The following is a 26145-nucleotide window of genomic DNA, read 5'->3' on the forward strand; positions in this document are numbered from 1 at the left end:
GATGAGAGAGGCTCAGGATGTACCTTGATCTCAGATTTTCACATGTGAAAATCCCCGAGCCTTACAGCAGTGTTCTGCCTGGCGTCAATGTGTTCAGTAACTCGAGGCTGGGACCCTGACACTGCATCACAGGTCAGATGGAGCTGCAGAGGTGTGCTTTAGTGAAACTATGAGTCCTTTTCTTCATGCTGCCAGTCAGCTAAATCTGAAAGCTTTGTATGAAACCTCACTGGAAAAACTGTGACCTTGTGGTACAAGGGACTGTGACGTCATGTGTAAGAGTAGTGAACAAGCTCGGACAAGCTAGTCAGTGCCGTCTTTGTTAACACCACTGTTTTGGCATTGTGTCTGAAGCAAATAGCCTGTTCATAATATCCAACAAGTGTATAATTAAACAGAAAAACCCTCAGAGGTTTGGCATGAGTGAGTGTGTGTGTCCCTCAGAGGTTTGGCATGAGTGAGTGTGTGTGTGTGTGTGTGTGTGTGTGTGTGTGTGTGTGTGTGTGTTGTCTTATAGTGCCGTATAATGACTGTAAAGTACTTGGTCTTGGTTGACTGAGAAGTGGCATCCTGTCGCAAGCTGCAGCAGTAAATCTTTTAGATTAAAGTGCCATCTGTAATTTGAGTTTAATTTAGGACCACATGCCATTCAGGGTCAGAGTACACAAAATCTGTGGCTCGGCAGATATTAGCACAGGACAGGACACATTAAGTTTATGCTGTCTCTAATGGTTTGGCCTGTTTGGACAACTTTGGTTGAACAGTTTTGACCCATATTTTATGACATCTGATTTATCATTTGTAATCCAGTGTAGTAACATGTTACAGAAACAATAGATGTTATTGATCTTGGAAGCTCTTCAATCTCTGGTTTCTCATTTGCATTGGTCATACCAACGACATTTCTTATAGTTTATGAGCTATACATCCAAACTGGACTAGCAAGGTTTAGCTGACAGACAACTGTTTAAATGCCAATTTTTTCGAGGCTGAAATGCACCTTAAAATTTCATATTCTGCCCTTGCTATTATAAGCTAATTTGACAGTAATGTTTTCGTTCTTTGGGTGAACCAAACATCCTGTACTCAGCGGTTCAAGACAAGTTGGACCCAGTGTTTATGTTAGCTGGCATATGCTGGCTTTTAGCTGGTATCACATGTAGTTATCCGGCAGATTAAAATATCAATGGCCAAAATGTCTGATTGGAAATACGACATATACGGCATCAGCGTTCTCCAGGAAGACCTTTAGAACGACGCAGGTTTCCTAATAGATCAGACCAGAGATACGCTTTACTCCACCAAGGCCAGCCTAGCAGTGGATAGGGCGCTTGGTGAATCTCTGGAAGATCTCATAGAGGACTTTATGGTGGGGCCTGGTGTCTCCAACCAAGTCCCTTTCCTCCTTTGCTTCTGCCAATCATGTTCTCTGATTATTCACTATTCTCAGTAGACAGTGTCTTCATTAAAGCCATTTTGTTTTGAAGTTATTTAATATGACAGGCTTGGACTGTAAAGAGGATCATAGTAATTGTGTTTTACTGCTGCTTAAATGTAAGCTATTATTTGGCTACTTAAAACTTATGTCTGGTAGTTGTACACGTTGGGAATTGCAGAATATTAACAGCCATATAGGCCATCAAAAAAAGTCTAGTGCAAACTTTTGTTGGACCTCTGTTGTGTTTAAAACTGAAGATTATTGTATTGTATTAATTGTGGTTTGAATCCTGTAACAGAAAGGAAAATCTGAAAAAAGGTTATAAGAATGACAGCTCCCTCAACAGCTACTGGCACACTGCCCTTGAGCAAGCCCTTAATCTCCCAGCACAGGGCTCAGGTTGTACTACACAGCTCCCGAGTGGGACTGTATACAACTTTGTGAATGTGAAGCAAAAACAAGAAACATGGACAGCATCAGCCGGAGTCTCCTGAATCAATAGAGGTTAAATAAAAAGATGAAATATCCAGAGGAAAATTGAAAACATAACCTGCTCTTCCTGCCTGTGGACCCCAAGGGTTTCTATGATTTTTGTGCTCCAGCGTGTGCACGGTGAAAAGTTTTCTCTAAAGTAATAAACATTCATAAGAGGAGGGCAGGAAAAATTGCCAGCAAGCTTCCCGGTTACCACTGGAGTTGGCAAACACATCACATGGCCTGGATGAATCCACCTTTCATGTAGCATGGTATGAGAAGAGAGTGCAGCGACATCGTAAATATACAGTAGGACTTATATAATCTCATTTACATACATGTTACAGTTGCTGCATAGTTTAAGCGTCAATAAGTGTTACCACAGAGATGTTCGCCGAAGGAGGTAGAACAAAGAATGCAAACAAGAGCGAGAGGTGAAGAGGCTGGCGGGAAACCTGGAGGAAGGATTAAGAGTCCTTTAATGTTCAGTGGTGGAGGAAGGAAAGATGGAGGAAGAGGAGGGGAAGGAGATGGTTCCTGTCTGGCAGACAAACTCAACTTCTTCTCTGTCTGGGAATCTGTCCATACCATCCTTCTTTCATTCCCTTTCTTCTCTTCTTCCATCCATCCGGTGGCATTGAAACATTTCAATTACATATCAGGATGTCAAGATATTAGTAAAAAATGCCTGAACTCTGCCTCAACCTGCAGTGTTTCTTTATTCTTTCAACCATATCCATTTTTGATAAAGCGGTGACTCATCACTGTGATCTGAATAGCCAGTGCCGGGGTTTCAGATGATAAGACAATGGTTACGATAGAAACAAAGTAAATACAAAGTTGTAGCACGCCAAACTTCCTTATACCTTCATAAATACTCATGCAGACGTAACTTCCACTTTAATCAGATTCTGAAAACCCTATTTCGGGATCTGAATACAGATTACTCATCAGTTTCTCTCAAACAGTTGTGTTATGACCAAAATTCTTGAATGTATGAGTCTGTCACTTAAGGATTTCCACCAGCTGTTCAGAGTAAATGTCTGGAGAGGTCAGTGTCACTGTAGTTGAAAGATGACAAAGATTTCAATTGCAAATTACTATCCTGGTCAAACATGGTCAAACCCACAGCCACTCTGGTCTGTAACTAGCCCCTCCATGGTGTTAGGATGCTGCAGTCGCAACATTAACGCTAATTATTCATTTGACTATGTAAAAATGGTACAATCTCATTTCACTGTAGAGCTGCTCGCAGCATATTCATTGGATCAGCCCCTCTTTCTCTTTGTTTATCATGAGACTAGTGCTACGGGACCAAAGCTCTGTGCCTGGGACAGTGTTACACACCCACACAGTGACACAGCTAACTGTTAGCATCACACAGTTAACTGGTAAATGGACTGCACTTGTATCGCGCTTTTCTAGTCTTCCAACCACTAAAAGCACTTGTACACTTAATGTCACATTCACGCATTCACTCACACATTCGCACACTGGTGGCCAAGACTACTGTTCATGGTGCCACCTGCTACTCAGTAACCATACACACACATACACACACCGATGGAACAGCCATCGGGAGAAATTTGGCATTCAGTTGCCCAAGGATACTTCGACATGCTGTCCCCTCATGATAGGGATTGGGGATTGCAGTTACTTCCCATGAACGAGAAATTCTCACTAAGCACGGGTCTTAAGCTCGCGTCCCTTCCCTTTGTACACACCGTCCGTCGCTACTACTGATTGGATGGTTTAGTGAGGTCCTTGGTTCGGCCCTGGCGGAGAACACAGTCAGACTTGACTGTGTAGAGGAAGTAAAAGTTGTTTTCGTCGGTGAATCTGCGGAAGTATCATTGGGTTAACATTAGGTTAATATTGCCTAATGGTTATTAACAGGTCTAAAGACAGGGTTGAGCCGTTTCGGTGTTTGTGTGAGATCAGGAACTCAATTAACCGCCTCTACGGGGCTGATGCCCAAGCGCCAAAATATGACAATTAGGGATGGGATCACCTTTTGCAGTGTTACCTTGTGCTAACTGGTGAGCAGCTCACGAAAACTGTCCCTCGACGCTGTGTTGCATGGCGAAAAAATTCCTATAAACATTGCAAGATGCATCACAGTTTGTTTTTTTTTGAAAAGCTGCTGTGAAACCAGGCATTTCAGGCTGCAACAACCTCTCCAAAATCCTGGAGTGACTGTATAACATAACATTGTAATAACAACTGGCGTAGCCAGATGTTTGGGGGTGATTTTGGTGCAAAACTTTACATAAAAAGTCCCCATGTCTCAGTCTCTGCTGCTCCTGTTTTGACCAGTCATTTTTCTGAGTCTCTCTTTCTAAGTCCCACAACCTTATGGAATTTCAATATTATATGTGTGCATTAAATAACGTACAATACTAATAATAAATACGTTTTATAAGCGTACATTAAACTAAAAGGTAAGAAAAGGTACTAAAGAAAGAACTCCTGTAGTCAAAGCATACCTGAACTCCTGTTTGTCTTTCCCCAAACAAAAGACAAATACATTAAAGTATTCCAACATTTGTTCATAGAGGAAAACAGACATTTATTCTTGTTGAAGTCACACTTGCCTGTGCTTGATAAGTCTGGCAGGTAAACTGAAAGAGTAAATTTGTAGTCCACCAGTGTCCGCATGAGGAGAGGAGAAAGACTTGTGTGTAAAAATCAGGTTTCCTCTCCTCCTCCTGTGACTTGAGCATTTTTTTCCTCCCAGCTCTCCCGGAGGTTTCTCTCAACTCCTCTCATACTGACATTAGCTGCTGTGACATCTCACAATCGCCCCCTCCTATCAGTCACTGTGGCATAAATTGGGAGAAAACATGACAAACAGAGCCTGTTAAGAGCAGATATCTGATTTCAGCAGCAACCCAGGCTAATGTGGGCCAAATCCTCATGTGGCTGAGCGTGTCGCCAGCATTTTCAACCTGAATTAGGTTCCTTTCACGTCTCCGGCTCACGTCCACCTCATGTAGGAGGGCTGATCTGTCTCTGACCTCTCTGGGCAGCAGGCTTTTAAAAAAAGAGAGGAGCAGAAAATAGAAATAAAGAGTGAGACTGAGATGTACAATGCTACACAGCCCGCCCCTGTCTCTCTCTCCTTCTCTCTCTCTGTGGCTTCCTCTGGTCTCTCTTTGACCAATGAAGCCCACCGACACGTTGCCTCGTCTTCCCTCCCCTTCGCGTCCTCCCCTCAGGAGAAACCTGATCCACGAGGTGTCTCTTTACATTTTTCCAGCCCCACTCGCTACAAACAAGCCACAAGAAGGAGCGTGGGTCCACCAAACTTCTGTTGTCCTCATGTTTGGCTCATATCAGCTCACACCGCAACGTTCATGACTGTCGTTTTCTTCTGTTGGTGCCCAACAGGGAGAGGAAGCCTGATTAAGTGAGTGACAGTATTCATGAATGTGTGTGGAGTATGTGGAGAGGGGGGGTCGCTCACCAGCTAGCACAGGAACATTGAGTGTTAAAGTTAGCCTCTGCTGTCAAGGGCTGTCGCTGCTACCAGCCGGCCCAGCCTGGCGTGTGTGTGTGTGTGTGTGTGTGTGTGTGTGTGTGAGGCAGATGGAAAGGTAGACTTAAAATGGACTGGGAATGGTAACAGAAGAAGAGTGTTTTCACTTGCTGAGAGGAGAATGGAAAGTTCACATGTGGAGTGGTTGCATTTTAAATGTATGATTTTATGTGGAGGAATGTGTTTGTTGGTATTTGAGTAAGTGTTGACGTTCTGTGTGGGTGGATTCATTCTGTGAATGGATTTCAGACATATTCTTAATTCAAAGCAGATCCGAAGAAGAACCAGGAGTTCATTAAGAAACGCACCTTTTGGCTTTTGAAAGTAAAATTTGGACCTGCTGAGCTTCCACCTGCTTTGTTGTTCAGCATGCCAGTACACGAGTATAGTGTTTACAACAACTGCAGCAAGGGTATCAACAACTGATCATTTTAACTCTTAAATAATCCATCAATAATGTTTCCATACAAGTTGTTTAGTCTGTAAAACATCTGAAAATATTAAAAAATGGCTGTTATATTACCTACAGCCCAAGTATTGGACATTTTTGCTTGTCAGTTGACCTAAAAGCTACTCTATGGTCAAAGTTCCTCCTTCTGTTGATTAATCAATTAACTCGACTCATAAGTTCAACCCTGTTAGTTATTATGTAGTTTTTTTAATTTCCAAATAATATAACAACAATCTGTACTAGGATTTAAGACTAATTGGAATCGACAGGCATGATCTTAAAGGGATACTTTGCAGATTTAAAACCAGCTTTGTGTCATAACAGTTTGGGCCGTATGTGTAAATGAACTGTGGTAAACTTCTCTCCATCACATCAGTGCCCAGATCTCCATGCTCAGTTCTCAGCTCAAATTTTCATTGGCTCAAGGACTGTTGCTTGAACTACAGGTTTATACTTATGCATGCCTGCCACCACGGACACAGAAAACATAGAGCGGATTGAGAGAGACTCGCCCTGGATTCCCTTTGTCAAATACAGATGAAGCGTTAAAACTAAGCGGTGCTGAAGATTCTGTTACTGCGTTGCCTATTTCTCGACTAAAATATTTCCAGAAACATATTTTAGTTCACTGTTTGACTTTTATACAAGATTTTGTTACCCGCCAGCCACCATATTGTTTCCTGTGAAAAAAATGTCAAGCTCGCCTTATGTCGCCCACCAGCGGGAACATTTATTGGTCCCATTCTGGTCGTTGTAGGTTTTCTACCTCTCAAGCAAAAGTAAATGCCACAGCCCCTTTTCTCTGTTTTCTCTAGTCATGTCGCACCAATTTCAAAAGTATTTGCATCTTTCTACTGCATAGACAGCCCAATTTTATGAAAGTACCATCTTTCCAGCAGCGAAATACTTACTTGAGGGAGAAATGAGCATTGATTATGGGATAATGGAATTCGTATTTGATGTACCAGTGCTGATAAGAAACCTGAGATTTTGAAGATTTGAAGCAATACTTTTTATACACCTTTTTTTCTACAAAACCCTCCCTTTCATCTTTTTCTTCGTCTCAAATTAAAATGTTGTCTAAACATAAGCAATTGTAAGAACATTGCTAAAATGAACAATCTGAAATTGGCACCATTCTGATTTAAATGAGTAACTAATTAGAAACTCATCAAAGTAAAGTGGGTGCAAAATCTGGCCTTGAATTTTGGGGCTTGACAGTTTTTGTTCTTGACAGTCTGAACCAAAAATATTACAGTAGATATTGAGGTTCAGTCCTAATCGACAAAATTGAAATGAACCCAACCAGAATCAGATTCATGGCAGTGACAATAATCTTGTACTGATGGAGACACATCTTCTCCTGACACCACACAAACGTGCGTGTCTCAGCTCTTGTGTTCTGAGAATACAGCAGCAGAAGGTGGTGATTGAGCCGAGGTGAAGGACAGGTACCTCCTGTGTTGTGTTGTGTTGAGTTTGATTCAGCAGTGCACATGTCTGTTGGAATTCCTGCTATGTGAGTCCTGCGAGCGACCCGGCCCTCTCACCTGGACTCGTGAACGCAGTCTTTGTGTGAACCGTCAGATGATCATTCCTGCTGCTGCTGCTGCCTCAGAGCAGCTTTTACATCTCAGCCTTTGAGCTGATGCTCTTAGAACAGTGTCTTCACTGAAGGAAACTTTTGACGTGACACATCAGCTGTCAGGTTCAAACCTGTGACCTGTCAGTTATGTGAGGGTCTGTACAGCCAGTGCCAAACAACGCTACTCTACCACTGTAGATACTGATGTCTTGGATTCGAAAATAAGTGATTAGTTAGCAAGAAGAGTTAATTAGTTACATTATTTAACCCTTTAAGTTTCAAGCAGCCTTTACCTTAGGACCTAGAGTGATTGTAAAGTTGTTTAAGGACCTGTGTTTTTTCCTTTGGGGAAAATGATACTTAATATTTCAAGACAAAATGGCAAGATCTTTATTACCATGTTTGCCAATTAATTGTCGGAATAATGTTAATATCAGTGTTGAAACTGCTTTGAGAGTCTGTTCATTAAATTGCTGATGGACAGAAAATGCATAGACAACTTTTTCAGTTATTGATTTAGCATTTTAAACAATTTATCAAATAAAAATGCTAAAAATCTGTAAGTTTAAGTAACTCCAGTTTGAGGATTTGTTGGTTTTCTCATGTCATTTTGAACTGTTATTCAGACAAAATAATATTTGGAAAATGTCCTCATTTTTTTTGTATGATCTTTCAATAATTTTCCTGATTAGTTAGTTACTCATTTGGTGAATAAAATGTCAGAAAATAGAAGAAAATGCCCAAATTCCAAATTTAAATTGCTTGTTTTGTGTGATCAAAAGTCCAAAACCCAATGACGTTACTACCATAAAAGAAAACCAGGAATATATTCACATTTTAGAAGCTGCAACCAGCAAAGTTTTTACATTTTTGCTTGAAAAACAACCCAAGTGATTCATACTTCAGAGTTGTTGCATATTCATTTTCATTCGCTTGATTAATCAAATAATCCTTTCAACTTTGTTGCAGAGTAACCCTAGCTAGGGCTGAGCCATATATTGATATTATATTTATATCATGATGTAAGACCTTATATGAGGTACTTGGTCAAATTATTGTGACATTTGATTTTCTCCATATCACCCAGTTGTAGCTACAACCAACAAATATTTCATAAATAATTATTTTGCATTTTTGCTTGAAAAACGATCCACATGATTAAAACTTAGTCAAAGTTGTAGCATTTTAATTTTCTTCCAATTGATTAATCAAATAATCCTTTCAGCTCTTTTGTACATAAATCCTTAGCAGAGTTCTTGACGCTAATAACGTTCAACACTTGTAACATTTTGTACCATCCTGGCTTTGCACACAGCGCTTGATTGTAAGCAAACAGTTGATTGGCATCAAATAGCAATTAAAGTGCCACTTTAGGCTCTATTCACAGCACAGTGCTGAGGTAGTGTGAAATAAATAAAACCCTGTAAAAGTACTTTGTGTTTTTGAATCAGACAGGCGCATAATTAGAAAGTATTGTAAAACGATGAACCTTCTCACGGAGGCGTTTATCCACCAACGCAACAAGCATCATTAGCATTTACAGCTCAAGTAGGAATTGAAACCTTCACAGTGGAAGGGTTGGGGATGTTTTTAAGTTGTTTACTCACTGAGCTGTGCTGGGGATGTAACTCCTAACCCCACCGAGCGTTAACTTAGCACCAGAATCCATCAACAGGAAGGCGAATCTCGCCATCACTGATTCAAAGAGAAGGACATAAGGTGCTGCTGTTTTTGTCTGAGGGCATTTATTGATTGTGTTCTTTGGTTAAGGGCTACTGGTAATAAAAGTGCTCCAGGGCACGCTTAAAGGATAGGTTCAAAATTTTGCAAGTCCCAAATGAGCACTGTAATAGATTTTCCTTACTGTAATCACTCATCCTGTTACCACTGGCCATTAGGAGGTCCCTTCTTAAAACGCTTTAGAAACTTTTGAATACATTTGCACAAATGGAGAGCTGTGGGTTTTGTCCTCCATCACTTACACTGGAAACACATTAGGAAGGGATCTTTTAATAGCCAGTGTGACAAGGAGGAATGATTACAGCAAGCAAGAAACACGTTTCAATATTCATTAGAGCACCTGATTATGTTTTAAGTAAGACTTAAAAATTGTGAACTCATCCTACAAGGCAAAAAAACCAAAAAGCCTTATTTTCATATGCAGCTCAAAAGGAAATATAAAAGAAAAAGCTCAAGTTCTTCATCACTGATGAAACCCTGATGATGCTTCCTGTAGTGTTTGCTCTCATTAGGAGCTCGCAGAAGCCGTATAGTGAGTTATAATTCAGACATTTAGTACTGTGACACCTTGTTACCTAAACGCCAGAGTGAAAGTGACTACGGCCTCTGTAGCTCTGCCATCTGCCATGTTGTTGGCTATAGTAGCTGGGAGCAAAGTTTACCCAGGACGACTGCATGTGTTAATGATTGACAGCAGCCTGGCGCCTTGCAAGGCTTGGATGAGACTTGAGAACATGGACATTGAGACATGGGTAGTGTGTATCTGGTAGTGTGTATCTGGTTTATGAACATATATCTATATGTCAAATGTTTTCCATTACACAAATCATGACCCTTTACCTGTACTGGGCCGGCACGTGTATGTACAGTGAGTGCATGTTTATTCTGTGTTGAGTTGTAAGAACATTCCCTTCAGTGTTTTCACAATATCAGACTTTGACTGTAATACAGTAACAAGTCTGGTATCTGATCTTAAATCTGCTGCTGTACAGTTTCAAACTAGGAAGTAACATCAAACTGTGTTGCAGCACACAGCCTGCCTTAACATGATGTCATTGGATTTTATTGCTGCATGGGTGTTGTTCTTTTTTATCGCAGACATTTCGCTAAAACGATTAGTTGATCAAGAAAACAATGGAACAGTTTTCATAACTGGTTAATCCTTTAAAGTGAGACTAAACCAGTGCCCATACAATTCCAAGAGTCTTGATACCCAATTCAATACCATGGTAAAAGACAAAATAAACATACACACCTTTCTTAAAAACATTTTGATTTAATTTAAGTTTTATTTTAATCCCTAATGATCTGCCTTGAACACAAAGCACTAGTCTGCACTTGTACAATTAAGATGTGACAGGTGTTCTTTGTCGAAGGCTATTAGTCCCGCCCCTTCTCACTATGAATGGATTGTAGGGTAAAATGTGACAGTGACAAGTGCATCGTTTTACCCAAAGCTGAACATTTTGCAACTCACACCATCCACAAAAAAAAAAATCTTAACTTGCAGCGATTTAGCGCAGAATAGATGCTGTGTTGTAGTCCGTTGCTGTTAGGTGCTCTTCTTCTTCCCTTGAAATTTAACAGCAGACTAGAACACTTGCATGCATATATGCTACTCAGTCACGTCCGTAGGAATTGCATCCCCAGTATCTACCTACGTACTGTCACATTTCCAGGATTTGGCATCGATTCGGTACTAAAGTATTGGTTCTTGTGACTTTCATACCTTTTAAAAATGAATGCAAAAAACACGCTTTTGCTTAATTCAGTACAATGAGGGATGTCGCAGCTGTGACCTGTAACCAGTGTGTGCGCAAACTTGAGCTGGGTATTAGTGTGTAACTGCCATTTGTGTGTCAGTTTATTAACTTTATGAGTCTTCTCTAAATGTGCTTCTGTTAAACTGCACTATGTTTCAGCATTTACCATTATCCCATGATAGTCATTTGCAGTCACAGTGGCATCAAAAGTGACACACTCATTTTAAGCCATTCATCGAGCAGAAATATCTGCTTTTAAGGGTTAATACAAAAAAAAAAAAAAAAATCAACAAAAACATTAAAGGAATTGCAGCCAAAGAGCTCTGTATTGCACAACTTGCACCATGTTGGTAGACTGTGAATCCAGGTCAGCATGTGTTTGACTGTTTGACTCGGTTGCCATGGTGACAGCTGTTTTGCTCTGACTGGTGCAGTCCACTTTGCTCTCTTTCTTCTTTTATCTGTCCCAATCTGCATGTTTACACCCTTAAAGTGACACTGTAATGAGACTGTGGCTTGTTGAATATATTTGGCAAACCACAATCTAAACTCCTTTTACATCTGTAATTGTTCATCTTTGTTTGTTCTCTCTTTGCACCAGACACCAGGTAGATTTCTGTAAGTTAGTCCAAATGAAAATCTATCTTTAAACTCAGAGTAATTCCCACAAAAAGCCTGGCAGAAGTTAACACAATAACAGCTGACTACACAGCCACGCTTGCAGCAGGAGTCACATAAACGTTTGCATTGTGCTGTGTGTCTGGCACTAGACCCTGCTTAACTGCAACAACCATATGCATGCACATGTGTACTTGCATGTCAATGTCATCGCATATCATGATAGTTGACCAGTTGGTTGTGTGCCAGCTTCCTGTGGAGATCTGCATCGACAGCTGATGTTGGCCATGTTGCTGGGTCACGTCTGTCCCCATTGTTGTTGTGTTTTTTTTTATTTGAAGACTAAACAGAACAGATGTTGTGACAGTCAGCGTTTATCATCTCTTCTCACTGTAATCCTTTATGTAATGTTTAACCTCAGTGGCTCATAGGCCCCAGTGGCGACAGCAGTGACTGCTGGGAAACTGCTGTCCTCGACAGGAAACATGACACACAGTTTCTGCTTTGGTGGCAGTGCTTATATGTGTCACTTTTTAGTCTGATAGCTTGTTTAGCTGAAAGTTGAAACAAATTTAAATTCCCATAAAAATTTCCTGTGCCAGATTCTCTTTTCAAAAAAACAAAGTCAATACATTTTGATCTACAAGGTATCAAAAGCTAGTTTCACCTCTAATATCTATTGTGCATTATGTTGCCAGTTTTAAAAAAAAATCTAGTCTCAACATATATTAAGCTAGTGAATCAGTTAAACTGTACAGTACCTCACAGTTTGGCAGCTCTGTGGAGGGATTGTTGCATAAGGTTTTCTGTGAAAAAGAAATGCATGTTGCAATGTTTTTCTTTCAGGCGTTTCTTTCAAAGAAATTGCAGAAGCAAGTGAAAATGACAAAAATAGTTTAGTTTTCGTGTGTCTGTAATTCATTAAATTCCAAGGCACTAAGCATGCATATGTAATCTTACTCACCTTGATTCTTTCTAGGGGTGTAAATCACCAGTTTCATGACGATACAATATTATATCGATTCTTTGGCCAAAGATACAATAATTGCTGATATCACAAAGTCTGCCACAATACGATTTGATGCGATTCAGGGCCCTCTGATTGATGGAGGACGATATCATATCATATATAACTGGCTATCTGGCTTAAAGCCCTGAAGGTAAACGTCTCCCAGCAGCCATGGATAAACAGCTATATCATTTAACAAAAGTGTAAAATTCAGCTCAGCAATAACTGTCAAGGTTCATAAATTAATCATTTGTTTTTTGCTAGTCACTCAATACTAGCTTAAGCAGGATAGCATTGCAAAAATTAGCCTTGTGGCTAGCGGACTTTTCCTCCACTAATAATAACAAATTATTTATATTTTTTCTCACGCACTGTTGATACAAGTCACTGCATCTACTGACAGAACAGCACAGGTGAATTTCAGCCTGCATGCACGTTTTTTCAGTCCAACATTGTTGAAACAGAGCAGCTAACGTTGCTGTAGCAACAACTTAGTGAAGTGAGACGCTCGTCCAGGCAGGTACATCGTATTTTGTCTCAAAATGGCATTTTTTTCTTTTGGCATGTGCCTGTATTTTCTCTGAAATCGAAAATATTCCACACTGTTGATTTATTCCTGAGTTTGTAACGTCACCTTCATCGTCTTTCTCTTGGCTGCTTGCCATCTGCCTGCTGCTGTTTTACAGTGACACGGATTTTTAAAAATAAAGGCGTATCCTAAAAATGATGATATGGATCAATGATTTCACTTTGCGCTGATGATATTGGATTGTTCATCATTAAATCAGTATATCGATCCAGACCGATTGATCATTACACCCCTAGCACGTGCAATAGATTGGCTGCAACAGAGCCTATGTCATGGTTACTTGTCTGTCTGTTGTTCCCCACGATTTAGCCAATCTTCAAGTGCGTTTTGCGGTAGAAAAATGGTTGTCAATCGATGTCATCCATGTTCCACCACTGCAGTATTGCCTTTCATGGTCTTCAGCAGTAATTTTTGTTGGTGTATGTGAGACGTTCATGTCTGCATCTTCACAACCAGAACCAAGAAAGTGAGTTTGGTGACGTTTTGTGGGTGACTGCTATGACTGGTTTAATTCACAGGAAACTGATGATTGGTCAAATTTGTGGAAAAGTGGCAGTGAATGGACAAATGGTGAAGAATTCACAAGGATTGGTTAAATTTGCGTCAATGGTTGCTGTCCCAACATCGAACATCCTGGAGGAGCTGATTGGGGTTGCAGTTTGATAAAATTTATTGAATTTATTGAAATCAGTTCTGCTCATAGAATCTGAATCCTTTTGGATTTCCCATGGAATCTTGGTTCAGGTTTCTTGATTTTTGATAACTTAGATACAGCTGAGATCTGTTATCACTATTTGTTATATTTCGCTGAGCACAGACACCAGCTTGTAGAGAACATATCAATCAAGCAGCCACGTTTCAGTTGGTCCTTTTGAGTGACAAGAGTTTTGTCAGACATAAAGGTAAGGTTTATTGTCTGTTTTAGGCTTTCTTGGAAAATATATTTTATGTTTTAATCTTCGCTTTACATGTATATATTTATCAGCCGCTCCTATCTAAAGTGACTCAGACAAATGGTTTAGAAAGCTTAATCTACCAACAATTCAGCCCCTAAGAAGATTGCTTTTAAAGGTGAATAAGTGGCTTTAAAAACTCTTGATCAATCCCGGACCAACAATAGAAGACTGGTTGGTTGTTCTGGGAAGCTGAAGCAGGGTGAGTCTGAAAAGCATCTGTAAATAAGGTTAATTAGAAGCCACCAGCAGTGAGGAGAGCAAAGGTCACACCTGCAGCGCCTTGACATTCCTCCATCAATAACCCTGCATGTCTACCTGATTGTTTTACTCATCCCCAGTCCATGTTAACCTCCACTGTTTATACCTTTATGATGGCTGAACCCCGTGACTGTGTGTACATACATGACACCGTCATAGCTGGTACATAACATCCTACAAATTGACCTTCAGGCAGAGGGGTCGAGTCATCTGCTGATCGCATCTGTTGGCCTCTCTCTGCTGCCGTAACTCAAGCCTGCCGCTCTCCCGGTCACACACGCTCACTGCTTTTATAGACAGGGGGCTTTCCCATTTACACTGAGTGTGTGTGGACTGTTCTTAAAGAGTGCGTAGCCTGGTCATCTTACACTTTCCTAGACTTAGATCTTTGCAGCACTGTGTGCAGAACGTTATAACCTAAAAATAGCAGGGAAGTATTTTCCATTAATGAAATAGAAAGTAGCTGTTTTTCTCTCAGCTGCTGACCATTGTGAAGATGATAGTCTGAAGTTCTCCAGCCAGTAGTGAAAACTTGTGTTGTTAGTCATCTGAGATGTATCTTGCAACAGCTCAAATCACATCTCTAAGCAGTTGTACTCTTGCACTGAAAATGCTTTTAGTTATTTATTTAAAAGAGATACACTCCCAGTTGTGTGGTTTTAATGCACTCATTTAGCAGATGCTTTAGGTCAAAAGCATCTGCTAAATGAGTGCAACGTAACTGTAAACTATAGGATTTAAATCTTTCTCCTGTAGCTTCTCCCAGATGTGTTTTCTTTGCAAATCAATGATATGGTGTGATGGCGAAGGACATGTGTGATATTTACACAGTGCAATTATTGTTTTTCTGGACTCATTCAACCCTCTAAATCCTTTGCATTTCAAGTATTTTATATATTTTTGTAATTAAACATTGGTGTTGTCAAAAATATCGATTTATAAACAGTTATTTTCTGCAGTGTTGATACACAGCCACCAGCTTCGCTTTTCCACTCTTTATTATTATCGTTAACCACAGTCATTCTGCTGTTCACTGCTACTAGCCAAGAATGACAAGCAGTTGTCATAATATAGAGCCTTTTAGGGCCGACATCACAGTGACGTCAATTTATTAGCTGAAGGCAAAACACAACTCGCCACCCCGGGGCTGTAGGCTACACAGGAGTCTTAAAATGTCGTCTTGTTGTGTTAATGGATGTATTAAGGGTTATCATGTCCACCTCATCAGAAGTTTTGATTGCAAAACAAAATGGAGGAAACCATTCAAGTGTCGTCCTCCTTTGTAAGATTGGCTTCCTGTGACATCATCCATCCGCTGAGTGAGAGCATACGGGTTGGCCAGTCTGGTCCCGTTGGTCAGTGTTTACTTATTCAAGTAACACTGGCGGTCCCGGAGAGTGAGTGACCTGACATGGTGTGTTCATAAATTCAGTCTGACGCTCTACACTAAAATGAGAGCCCTGTTGGTCGAAGAAACTGAGCATTATATATCTATATAAATTAACAAACAGTTAAGTTAATCACACATTCACTCCACTCGGCGCTCTGCTGCTCCGTATCCCCAGACACAGTGTCCAGAGTGCGCTCTGCTACTCTGAGAGTGTGGTGCTCTGGATAACCCAGCGGTACATTCAGACAAACAAATTCAAATCCAGTTAGTGCCAAAGTGCCCTCTGACACTGAATGAGTATTTCTGAATGCACCACTCACATCATCTTCCTCCATTACCTAAAACAAGCCAACAGAACTTGCTAGCTAGCGATCGCTAATAACTGTGGAGAATTGCTTTGCTTCCAGCTAAGCCCCACCCACCAAAAACGCCAAACTGTTTGCCAACAGTAGAAGGGTCCGTAGCCTTTTTATATTTACCTTGTATTAAAAAGTTTAAATTAAATGCACGTAATGTCAGTTTTTGCCTTGTGGCATTGAAAATCGTCACAGAATATCAATATTTTTCAAGAATGCAGGTATCATGACAACACTAGTGGCTAAATGCACCACAGTACAAGAGCTATGTGAAGTCATGAAGAAATGGGGGCTCTGGCCACGGTGTCCAGCAGAGTCACTGTCTGTGAGATTCAAACTCATTTTGTCAGATAACTTTGGAGTCTCTTGACTTCGGCGCTGCCTTATAGAGAACCCCAAAAGCCACACTGTGACCTTGTCTGTATTTGTTGCATTTGTTTTTTCTCCCAGCAGTGAGAGTGAAGAGTGTGGTTCAGCTGTAGGATCCATGTCGACTCCTGCTCTTATTCTTGGTTTTCAGACTTTATACAGAATCAACATAAGTACATCCCCAAAATTTAACAGTTCTTTTCATCCTTTTAATTTTCTTAATAGTCTGAGTTTTGTATCAGTGCTGCAGTTACTTTTGAAGACTGTTCTTCACTGTGAACAGACCATGTGATCTCCTTGTAGTCTCTAAACTCTGCCAAATCATGTTTGGCTAGTAAAATAATCAGTGGCTGATTTGAGTCTTCCCACTTAAGATTTGTACATCGTGTTAAGCCTATTAAACAACATCGAAATCTTTCTTAAAAAGAGATGTGTACATATGCAAGCTGCTAAATCCTGACCCTGTGTTCAATAGGTTGATGCCGTTATGTAATTAGCCGAACTTAAAGGAGTTCCTGTGGTGAGCCATCCGACTGCTTGCTCTCTCCCTCTCTCGTGCTGTGAGTCGTTAAGCTTTTTTCCACCATTAATTAAGCAGCAGCAACTTCTCTCTTCCTCTGCCAAGGGAGCCCAGATGAGAGTCTCTTCCAAAGCTGAGAAACAGAACAGGGCAGGCAGGCAGGCAGGCAGGAAGGAGAAGATCAGGGTGAGGCCGAAGCCAGAGCAGAGCATCAGTGTTTCCACAGGACGGGGCCGCACTCATAAAGCATCTCAGAATAGTCGTGTTGATATGAGACCAGTTAGCTTCATAAGAAATATTGGTGCTTTTATAGTTCTCCGACCTGGTGTCACCAGTCGTCCTCGAATTCTCATTTCCCAGAAACACAAGGCACGACAAAATCTGCACCGCTACAAGTTTGTATATAGTAACGGACGCGTTTTGCAAGCTGAAATGCAACAGACGAGCGGATCCAATCCTCGCTACCATGATGAAGATTTGGCTTGTTGTGATCAAGGTCTCAGAATGCTTTATTCTTGATCCCCCCAAGTAATTGACTGATTGTTTCTCTAACTGGTGAAATACCTGTTAACAAGCCCAACAACACACCTATTTGATCTGCTGAAAACGGAAGCAACAAACTCACCATTTTGCTTTTGCAGGAGCAATTGCATTGATTCCTTTTGGAGTAGCTGACTGGATGCATTCGGGGATGTTCATGTTGCGTGGATGAAGTCAGCTGTGTCGAGTTCATTGTTCTATCTAAGGTGCCCTGTTGCACCTGCCTTTGCTAATCAACCCAAACCTGCATGATGCAGTGACAATTATGATGAAGTTGTGGTAATTTAGCAGCAAGCATCACTGACTAAACAGAGTAAAGAGATAAATGTATGTCCAGCACTGCAAATCCCTCAAAGTTTGGCTGACCTTTCAACCAGCTGTTGGAAGATTTTGAGACATGTTCCATGCAGGTGATTGGTTAATTTTTGTCATATGACCTGTGTTATGCCTACTGCGTTTGAAATAGTTGAGATTTTTCCATCTTGATGTGCCACAGACACACCCAAAACAGGTGCCTCACAACAAATGAGCAGTGACTGTTACTTTGGTTTTGAAATCCTGTCACGTGTCTTTATTTAAAATAATGAATTTGTGCAATCGCACATGACGCAACAACGGCCCGTTACTGTGCATTTTTCAAGGCAGAAGCAGACGCCCCTCCTAGTTCCTTAAACTGATCTTTAACATCCAAACCCAAACAATCATTGACAACCTAAACATTGTCAGGTTCCTTCTGTTGACATTTGGAGCTGCAGAAAACTCCTCACAGTCCCTTCACTTCACTGGCCACACTGACTTCTACTAGCAGTTGCTGCTGTGATGCAGCCATAAATAATCCTGAACATGATGGCTGGCTTATACACAGAGAGGCTGACTGAGTAGATCAGCAACTGCCAAACACTCATTTCAACCCTGATTTCATCCACTGCCCACAGTGGCTGCTGGATTAAAAAAGATCACATTTGTACCAGCTAAATGGATTTGGGGATAAAGATGGATGGTAAAAGTAAATGCCCTCAATGATATGGGCACTTTAAACATGAAAGAGCATCAGTTGAGGTCTTATGACAAATTGGTCTGGTCAGTGCGTTCATTTGAGTGACTTTTAAAGGAGATAATCTGGAGTTATTATGAATGAAACACGCGTGGGCTTGCAAACACTGTTATGAGTAGCCAGTTTATGCATTTTAAGAAAGTGACCAGCTTCAGGTGTTTTAATCAGATTATTATAAATAATCATCATACATGTCACATGTCATATATAACATCATGTAGCTTCCTCTGGCTATCAGTTTATGTATTCATTTTTTGTCCAAGGCATTGAATCTCCTTTTCTGTCCTTTGCAATGACATACTGAGTTTTTGTGATTTGAAAGAAGCTGGTTGCCTTGACAACTGTCAGCCCTTTGCTTGCTGCTGGTATATTTATTTCCATTCTGCCTTTATGCCTTATTCTTGGTATGTAAGCACGAACAACCAGCAGTAACCTGTAGTCAGGTGTCTCTTAGGTGTGTTGTGGTTTGAGATCAGGCTGCAGAGCTGAGACTCAGTGCATGAGGCCAAACCTAGGCAGGGATATATGCAAAATATTTAACTTCTTAGTGTGTCCTGTTATCCTTGGTGTGTGTTTTAAGCGCTTCTGAAGAGGAAACATTAGCTGCCATCTGTCAAACTATTGCGGAGGAGGAGGAAGGAAACATCTGGTGATGAATAGATGAACAGAAAACTATTCAGTAACAATTGATGATGTTTGATTAATCATTTAAGTCAGAGGATTCCAACTACCAGGCCAGGAGGAATACGGAAGATGTGATTTGATAGAAAATGAATTGCCAGAAGTTGTGGTAATCACAACATATTACAAAGCCAGAATGCCAAAAATCAGCTTTTCAAAAATGAATGTTTGATTGTTTTTCATCTTTCATGATGGTAAATATCTTTTGAAGTTTGGACAGAACAAGCGATTTGAGTTTAGCAACTAATGGGCTTTTTAAAAATATATTTCCTGACAATTCATAGATCAAATGACATTTTTAACTGAAGAGGGTCGTCAGTGACTTCATTTACATGCTGAAAATATTCTGGTTTTTGCCCTTATTCTGAAAAAGACAATAGTCCTACTTAGCTGTTTTGCATTGCTAATAAAAATGAATATTCTGCTAATATTCCTGTTTACATTCACCGATTAATGCGACTTAACATGTTGTTCATCACGTCAAGATATGTAACCGCTGTAGCATGTGCCAGTTTTCCAATTGTGGTTGACTTGTTTAGCCATACAAACACGGCCTCCGTCTCTCATTCCTTCATCCACCTTGAAAACTTAAGTGTTGCGATACAGTGGAATGTTAGTGTGCATGTAAATGTATCAGGTGTTCAGTATAACTAATTCATCATAAAGCAGAAAGTCCGCAATCCCAAAAATTAATTGGTTTATTGTCATAAAGGAGTAAAGAAACCAGGAAATATTCACGTTTAAGAAGCTAGAATCTGAGAATTTTGCCTTTATGTCCTTAAGAATGACTTAAACGGATTAATCAATTATTAAATTAAATGGCGATCTATTTAATTGTTGCCAACTAATCAGTTAATCGTCAGCTCTAGTGACCTAATGGTTAGGGTGTGTGCTATATGACTGCAACGTCCATAGTTTGATTCTTAGCCAGGGGACTGTTGGATGTCATACCCCTGCCTCTCTCCATTTTTTGTTGCAGCCTCTCATCGAAAATTTAGGATACAGGATCAATGATTGGTTACATTCACTCATCAGTAGTCCTACACTTAATTGTATACAAGTAAAGAAAATGATGTAATGCAGGATCCCGTGCAGAGGTTTGATATATGGTGGTGAAAGCCTGGTGACTGACTTTGTGCTGATGTATGAGCCTGGCTAAGATGGTGTGTATTAGTGTGTGTAACTGTGTGTGTGTGTGTGTGTGTGGCAGCACTTCCACTCCAGGGCTCTTCCTTGCTGATCTGTATGAAGGGTAGTTTCTGGGTTATTCTAGGCTACACCAACACACACACACACCCATTCTCTCACATGCTTAAATACAGTCACACACACTTTCATGCACACTCTCTCTCTCTCTTTCTGTTCCTCTCCCACAGTCACATTCATACTCTCTCGCCCTGCTCCAAGCCCATTCGCTGTGCTCTCTCTGTGTCTCTGTAGAGGGATTACTGTGTCCTGTGTGATTATCTGTCTATTAATAGCTTCCTTTAAGGCCGTTCACATGCTCCTATAGCGGCAGAGCTGCAGGATCCCGAGGCCCTGGGCTCCGTAACACAAGCCGACCCCGTATCCTGCAGCCAGTAATTACTGTAATGAACCACAGCATACTGTACACTACTGTACCCACTCACAAGGAGCTGCACACACACACTGTAGGCAACACATAAAACAAGCATGCACATATTATTGCACTGCATTAGAAGTATTTCAGATATAATTATTCAGATCCTATTCCAGCTTCTTCTTTCCATCTCCTGACCTCTGTATACCCTCCGCCTTGTCTAGTCCTCTGTGAATACTTTGCACCGCCCTGCAGATATGCATACTTGAAGTCGAGAGTTTACAAAATCTTTTTGTAGAGTTTGCTTTTAATATTACAATACAACACTTGAGATGCGCTTGATCTGCCAGGTTCATGTTGCAGGACAGGAAACGCCTCCTTTCTCCTCAAATGGTCAGATGTTGAAGATTTTTAACACATTTTAATGTTTATTTGAGCCATCTTAACCTATCTGTTTTGAGCTGTAAAACGACCCTGGCAGATTTTTTCCGCAAAGTACCACCAAATTGATCCATGTGCTTCAACTGTTTATCAGTCATGTGCTTTGCCAGGATTACCAAACCAAAAATGAATCCTTAAGTCTTAATTTTTTTAACATTTTAGTCTCCAACACCAAATCCTGTCTCGAGTAACACATACCTTTTTTTGTCCACACTTCACAATCCATCAGCATCTATATTAGGGGTGTGTCATGGTGAAAAACAGACTGAGGAGGAGTGATAATATTTTTAACGCCATATCGCCTCACCCTAATGCAGATGTGTTTACAGGCAAGAATGCATACTCACATATAGACATATAACTGTGGTGTTATCTGTTTTGAGCAAACAGCATTTTTAAAATCCTCCGTTTTGATTTGTCTCTGGTATTTTATCATTACTTGATAGTTTTTAGCATTTTTACATCTTATTAGATTTCAGACAGTGTAGAGAAAGTGAACCTGGTGGGACAAAGTCCTGACTAAGGACTCTGTGGACAGTAGTTTGAAAGCAGAAATGTGGATGGTCGTTGATACATGAACTGCGTTTTCACAGTTTTCTGCATTTGCATAAGGTCTTCAAACAAACTAGGTTGTATGACATGTTGTCCAACCATGTTCTGAATGGCTGCACTGGAAGGTGGGAAGAAAAGGGGACAGCTGGAAACACTTTGAGTCTCTTCTAGAAGGCACTCATGTTGTTGTGCTCATTTGTACACAACGAAACCTGACCAAAGTTGTGTAAAGAATAAAGAGAGAATCCTGGTCAATCACTGCTTAAAGCGGATGTGACTTTGTCTAATTTTTCATTCAGATGGTTTCAAGCATTTTGTATGAAAGCACACTGAAGCATTAAACCGCATCAACTGATTCGTTTGTCCAATCGAGGGCCTTGGAAACACTGTAAACACAACAATCTACAAACACAAAGCAAACTCTTATTTACACATTCAGCAGATGTAGAGCAACATCAGCAATAATCTGGAGGCCATCTGATGAATGGAAATCCAATATGCACTCTCCTTTTAGCTCTGGTTTTGGCCTCCACCAACTCCTGAGAAAAATATGTGGCTCTTTAGCTGCTAAATGCTCCACTTTCTTTACTGGCTGGTGTCTATAATTGTCTGTCTGCTGTTTGGTGTTGGGTACAAAAGTCACTTGGTTGTGGAAAAGATCATGTTTTGTCATAAAATCCCTGGCTTTGGGGGCAGTGTCTCTGTAAACAACAACTGCTTTTTGTGGCACTGTCCCCAATAGGTTGCAACAAAGCACCTGTGTTGGGTGCTTAAAACGCCGTTGGAAACACAGCAATGACTGGCTACATCACAGCCGGTTTTGTTGTTTGTTGGTCTCGAGAAGTAGCTTGGCAAGTTTGGCCGAGGTTTCACATCATCCACTGTCCTCTTCACCTCCCAAATGGCAAAGTCAGCTCGTATACTACGTCACTCAAGAAATGTTGCCATGATACCTATGAAACATGCAAATGCAACACGTTCATGGTTTGCAGAAGTAACAATGCCATCATTGTCTTCTGGCAACTGGGATGTGTGCTCAGTTGATCCATTGTTAATACAGAAATATTGACTACAGCAGCTTTGACACTTGCTTCTGTTTCCTTATTATCACAGAATTTATGATGGTCTTATCCAGAGCACTTAAAAAGACCAGGCAAGAAAAACTCTGAATATCTTGCTCAAGGACATGTAGACTTTGTAGCCACCTTAATATTCTGGTCAGCACTCTTTTTTTTTAGGTATTTGGAGCACTGAGTGATCATATCACATGCAGGGCGAAGAGGAACGTGTTTGATCTTGTTGGCAGGTTAGCACTGAGGTATCCTCCACAGATTTTAGATTATTTTCTCTCCTGGTTGCATATGATTTAATATCTCAGCTTGAAATGAATAATTAAGCGAAAAGTCAGCAGAGTTAAATTCATTTGCTCTGATAAATCACTGGGTATTGTGGGAGGAAGCTAGTTTGTGGAGCAGGGATTAAAGCCTGGCAAGCCCAGGACTCCTGCCAATCAATCAGAGGTTTGGATTTGTTTGTGACCGGCCTGGTTGGACTCGGCCTCAATGAGCTGAACTGAAGCAGGAGGCCAGCAGGTCGTGAGTAACTAGTGGCATTTGGATCAAAACGTTTGGAATAATCACTTTAAATGCGCTTGATGAGATCTGCTGAAGGTTGTTTCCCAGGATGGGAAATGGCACTTTCAGTTTGAATAGTCAGAGCTTCAGGAAGAGGTGTTTGCTATTCATTTCTTATCAGCTGAATTTAATTTAATCTAGGAAAAATTGGCCTGCAAAATCTTTATGTTGTGACGTAATGTTGATTTGACAAAATCTAAAATGAACCTTTTATGAAGTCTTGATTGTTTCTTTAACCACAAGCCATGTCTTGACTCACAAGTAGCCTGTGTTGTGACTTCTTAAAGGTTCATTTTGAACCTTGTCAAGTCAGGAAATCTTGGTAACCCCCCCCCCCCGACATGTCATAGTGAAAGACAGAAACACAGAACTTACTTCTCATTGGGCTCAAATTGTTACCTGCCACACATGAATGAATGAATGAATGAATGAATGAATGAAAAGAGTGCTAATGAGTTTAGCTTAGCTTCTCTTCCTGGCTCAAGGCCTTCCCGCTTAACTTTCAGGCCAAGAACACAAAGCCAAACACCTTTCAGTCTCCCTGCAGCGGACACACACACACACACACACACACACACATAAAGCCTTAAATGTAAATATGTTGTCTTACATTTGAGTTTATTGAATCCTAAAATGTAGAAATTATCCATTGTTATTGATTAGAATAAGTAGATTTCTTCAGGTGTTTTATGGCCTCTAAACACCATTCTCATGATGTTTGACCCTACACATGTTGCCGGTCTATATGTATATGTTTTCCCCTCATATGTGACATGCTAACTTTATTAGCATAACTAAATTAGCCTAGTGGCTAGCAGAGTTTCCTCTACTCATATGAAGCCAGGATCAATCACACACAGGACTTCAAATGCTGTGTTGTGGAGGCTTTATTGGCCTCAATTTTAAGTTTCTTATCTATGAAATAAAAGTAAATCAAAGCTTAATTTCCACTGAGGGAAATGGTTTCAGCTTACAACAATAAACAGGAGGTCTGTGTTACGGCAACATGTAGTTACCATTCAGGGGAGGTGCAAGTTACGCTACAGCATAGGGTCGAGTTTACGCAGAAGAACTACAACAGCAACCTGTGCATCAGTCACCCAAAAAATCTAATTTCTGTAAATTTTCTCCTGAAAAGGTTTTTTTAAAGAACAAATTTAACACGCTTGATGTCTGCAGGCACAGCGACAACTCAGGGATATCAGCAATAATGCAGAAATCTTAATGGTTTGAGCATTTTTATCAACATCTAAAGCAACCACCAAACCAGAGTTATAATAATACTGTTACACAGCTGTAGGGCTCCAGCTAACATTTATTTTCATTATCCATTGATCTCCCGACTGTTTTCTCCTTTAATCAATGAATCATTTGATCTGTAATATGTCAGAAAATGGATTCCTAGAGCCCGGGGTAGTGTCTGTAAATGAATGAATCAACTAATCATTTTGAATGTTATGGAGAGATCAAAAAGTCATTTCATTGTTACTTGAAAAGTTTCTCACTCATTTATATGCCGTTTGTGACTCAACATGAAGTGCAGCCGAATTCAGAATGACAAACGAGCACTTTGAAGTGTAATTTGGGAGCACACTTCTCACACACACACACACACACACACCCCCAGTGCCACTGGTATGCTGCCTTCGGAGCAGCTTATCTGTTACATAATAATGGCCCAGTCCTGCTGGGACAGGAACATCAGCTCTGGCGATCAGGGAAGAGCGTCGTGCTTCTCCCTGCAGGTCTGAACTCTGCGCGACCCTCCGCCATGTCTCTCACTGTGGGATCAGAATAAAGACACCTGCCGACTTGTTCTGCCTGTACATCCGTACGGTTTGTGACAGCTCAACTGCTGAAACACTCACTGCTGGATAATGAGGGTGTTGTACTCAGCCTCCCCGTACAGAGAGGCTTTGCAGAAAAGATTAATAAGTAAAAAGCTAACGCAGAGCAGGAAACTCTCTTTCTCCTGAGGTGTGCGTCTGTAGCATCCTTTGTGTTCAGCAACAAATGAGTGAAGTCCATATGTAAATACCTTTAGCTTAACTCGCATTTTTAGAAGTTGTAATTTGCAAGATCTTACATTTATTTTTAGCTGTTGCGGCTATCCCTGCTCATGTTAACCACACAGTTCATCTTCTATTTATACCAAACAGACAGACCTTGCTGCTGCTGGAAGTGTGAAACATATCACTTAGTGTGAATAATGGCGGGCATCTTCAAAACAAATTCATTATTGGCTTCTAAACGAGGAAAACAACTGGCTTTCTTTTTTCCTCTTTCACACAGTTGTTCTTTAATTAAGTTTACGCAGGAGTGTATGTTTCTTTAACTGAATATTTTACAATAAATACAATATTTCTTTTTTTCTTATTCTTTTATTTGTTTATTTTTTGGAAAATTTATTCTTTTCTTTTTTTTAGGAATTTGTAATGGCTGATTATTTTTATTAGTAATATAAATGTAGATTATTTTCAAGAACTAGATGTGTAAAAAGTTATATATATAAGAAAGTTATCAATAAATATTTATACTAGTAGCCCTGGATTATTTCTATTTTCAAACTAATAATTATTTTCCCTTAATTGTTTAGTTTTTTTAATTGTCAGAAAAAATAAATTTACC

At 40.3% G+C, this 26145-nt stretch overlaps 1 protein-coding gene across 7 annotated transcripts in view; it reads left to right on the plus strand.

Moving 5' to 3' along the window:
• Positions 1-26145, plus strand: part of ppp2r5eb (protein phosphatase 2, regulatory subunit B', epsilon isoform b) — a 62782-nt gene that overhangs the window by 17660 nt on the left and 18977 nt on the right. The window contains exon 1 of one of the 7 annotated variants that reach the window (XM_033642509.2): positions 5181-5321. The exons of the other annotated variants lie outside the window; for them this stretch is intronic. The gene's annotated coding sequence lies outside the window, so the exon portion shown is untranslated. Of the gene's footprint in view, positions 1-5180; positions 5322-26145 lie in introns of those variants that run through there. 7 annotated transcript variants of the gene reach the window in all.

Source organism: Epinephelus lanceolatus, chromosome 15 (assembly GCF_041903045.1).
Source record: "Epinephelus lanceolatus isolate andai-2023 chromosome 15, ASM4190304v1, whole genome shotgun sequence".
Lineage (NCBI taxonomy): Eukaryota > Metazoa > Chordata > Actinopteri > Perciformes > Serranidae > Epinephelus > Epinephelus lanceolatus.